Genomic DNA, 3740 nt, shown 5'->3' on the forward strand with positions numbered 1-3740 from the left:
GCTCTATTTTTTTATTCACAGTTTTATTTTTGCTAACCTGTCTACATATGATCAGCATGGTCAAGACAATAAACTATATAAAATCGCTCCTTTGTAAGATATCAGTCAGTATTTGAACTGCTATGTGTGTGTGTGTGTGCGTGTGTGTATTTTGTAGTTTTTCATATGTATCATTACATTATTCAAGTAAGCTCCAAGCCAATTCCTGTATTTAAAATTGTAATCCGACAAAGGACACAGCAAACCAGTGTAACTTACATGGCCTCGGTCTTGGCTAAGCCTGAGGTACATCACCGTCTCCTCCATTATGACGTAAAACATAAAAACAAAAATGAGCAATTCTGGCTCCACCTGTCCTGGTCCTATCCTGGCAGGATTGTCCTCTCGTCAGCTTTCCTCTCACACCTTTGCTATATGCGACAGAGCACTAATCGAGAACCTCTGGTGTCGCAATTAGGAAATCCTGCGAAGGCGGAGCATCTCATGCACTTCGGAGGGCCCTTCGTGCACTTCGGAGTCCTGGCCTTCGAAGTGTGCACACTCAACTTTGGGACACAGCTTATGTGAATTTAGTGTGCATTAGCATTACGTGTAGACTACTGGTGACTACGGGTGAATCTCCAGTTGTGACTGAGGATTGTCGTATGGAATTTTTTGGATTACAATCCGCCATCAAAATGATAAATGTAATTATTCCATTTGCTGTGAGAAAAGGCAATTAATGATCCGCCACCTGCAGCATCCTCATGTGAGATATAGCCTACTAGCCAGGACTCCTTCTTTATGTTTACATGCTTTTATTTCTCGCGAAAACCTACCAGTACCACTCAAATTATAAAACATTATTACAAGCTTACTGTTGTGAATCGGGCTAAGATAAGGAGATAGTTTTGAACACTGGCTGGTTATGTACTTGCCCAAAAATTTATTTTGGATCATTTTAACCAAAAAAGGTTATGGACTTCAGCAATGTATAGACTGGATTCCAATTAATTTTAGAATACATTTTAAAAGAATATTTAAGAATAAAATAATAGAGACCTAAAATAAAACATACTTATCCTTCCAATCACACAAATCCATTCTCTGATTATTTCTTTTTATTTCATATTTGTGTATTATTATTGTTGTTTATACTGTATTTGTCAGGACAGCTCATACTAGAACAAAGGATTCAACTCAGAAGGACTTTATTTTAAACGTAACGTAAGTAAAGTGTGAGTAACTTAATGATACTTGATTGGGGAGACTGGAATGGAATGCTGAATAATAATCTTGTCTCCACACATAAACACCAGAGATCAAGGGAGAGCACATACCACAACACACACTGATAGGATCCAGATAGATATAGACATCAGTTACTGGAGTACGGAGAATGAGTGGAGACAATGAGGGGGGTTAATTAATGAAGCTTACAACCTATCCACACAGGTGAGCATAGCGGGTAAGTGGTTTATTTCCAAGTCACAGGCCAAATGAAGACTGGAGAGTGTTGTGTTCTTTTATGCCTAGTTGATTCATTGATTGGATTGGTGACGTGCAGGTGATTAGAACTCAGGTAACTGGGATCTGTGAATGTGGTGACAATATGATTATATTCATTTTTATGCATTTGCTTTATTTTCCCCTAAATTTCATATCTCTTTACCTAATTAAAAGGGTCATAGAATGGAGAATACACATATGAGAGGTTACTCTGCAATAAAAACTCAAAAGTTTCAAAGCAAGTTTCAAAACTCAAAACTAAATGAAATATTTATTATTCTTTTAAACCCTTGTGAAACACCTAGATTTTAAATTGGTACAATTATGACGTCACAATTTCTCCTCAACACACCCCTTAATGTGTCATCGGTCGATGTAATTAAGGAGGTGTGTTTCTAACAACTCGTGTCTGTCTGTCAGTCACAAGAGAAATACTGCTGAAAGACCTTTTGGTGCAAAAAACTTTGCGAACTTTATAAACTCACCATGACAAACAAAATCTAAAAATCTGAAACTGCATTTCATGACCTTCATGACCAATGATTGGTGTAATATGTAAGAGCTCATGTATAGACAGTCTTTGTCTCAAAGTGGTAACTGCTGTTCATGCATTAGTAAATCAAGCCTGAACCAAGAGCCTCACATGTCCTGAGAAGTGAAGACAAAATATTTAGATTGCCCCCTGTTGGCTGGCTGTAGTATAGTTTAGCCAATTGCTGTAAACATGTTCAAAATATGATGACATAATTTAATCAGTGTCCTCAAATCATATTTGTAATGGGCAGGAGAGGGTATTGATGGTGAATGACAAAATAACTTTATATAATTCATACACTAGACATTGAGCATAGTGCATAGAATGAGTACATAGTGTATAGTGCATAATTTGGGACACAACAAGGTAAAGATGATAACAGTGACATACAGGAGTCCCTAATGGAGTACCTAATGTAAAAATAAATAAATAAAAATAACCAAAATAACAAACAAATATAAAATTTCTCCTCACAGTTATTGCTGTTGCATTGTATACATAAATTGTAAATTGTGAATGAAAATTGAAAAGTTTTTATAAAAAGTATAATTTACCTTGAAAAAGCTTGAAGAAAATACAGTTTTTGTTTTTTTTCAAAATCATCCTCAAACTGAATGTGGTAAAACATTTACATTTATTTAATGTATGTTTCAAACCTCTTAAATTCCTTCCTTTAAAACATTTATTTTTATTTAATGTATGTTTCAAACCTCTCAAAAATTCCTTCTTCTTTAACTTTTTTCTTAAACATTTTCTTTAACTGTTTTAGCATTAATGTTTGCTAAAATTGTTGGATGTGGCACAGCCTTACCTATAAATTTTTCCACCAGCTGACACTGATTATTATGTTATATTAAAGTATGTTTTGTTAATAGGCCTTATAAATGTCCAACAATCATGCCAATAAAATGTTGACTTTATGACTGTATTTCTATAAGCTTAGGTTACGCCAGTACGTGGCGATAAATCAGCGTCTATTTTCATTTACAAATGAAGCAATAGACATGAACAAAATAAAAATAGATATATTAAAATATATATATATAAGATATATATCAGTGAATGGATTTGAAAGACTTTTAGATTAAATTGATACTTTTTTTTCTTTTCTTTTTCGGTAGCTTAAATATTATTTTAACATATAGATTACTAATAACAAATTATTCAAACTTCATTCAAATGCTGTCATGGACACAATGAAAATTGACACTAATTTATCGTCACATACTGGCATAGAATATAAATACAGCCATAAAGTCCCTAACTCTTTTTAAATATATTCCACACTCTAAAAAGATGGTTCTTTAAAGGATCTTTACACATAGTGACAGTTCTATTTAGAACCATATCATTCTGAAAACCCTTTTATGCAGAAATAGTTGTTTGTGTTCAAATTTAGGTTTCTTTTTTCCCACCTTTTTGTTTTTCAAATCTGCAACTCTCAAAGCCACCTCATTATTGACTTTCTGCAGGCAAACCATCCAACTACACAGACTGTCAACATATGACATCACATCTGTGTTTAATTTGTGTTTTGAGTTGAACTGAGTTAGTTTAACACTGTTTCTTGTGTTAGGCTATGTTCAGGCTGCAGACAAATTGGATTTTTCTCAAATCAAATCTTTTCAGGCAGACTGTCTACAGAATTAATTGCAAGTGATCAAATCTGAATTTTATTTTATTTATATTTTTATTTATTTATTTTTATTTTTTCCAG

This window comes from Sinocyclocheilus rhinocerous, unplaced genomic scaffold, assembly GCF_001515625.1.
Source record: "Sinocyclocheilus rhinocerous isolate Xijiao unplaced genomic scaffold, SAMN03320098_v1.1 scaffold36, whole genome shotgun sequence".
NCBI lineage: Eukaryota > Metazoa > Chordata > Actinopteri > Cypriniformes > Cyprinidae > Sinocyclocheilus > Sinocyclocheilus rhinocerous.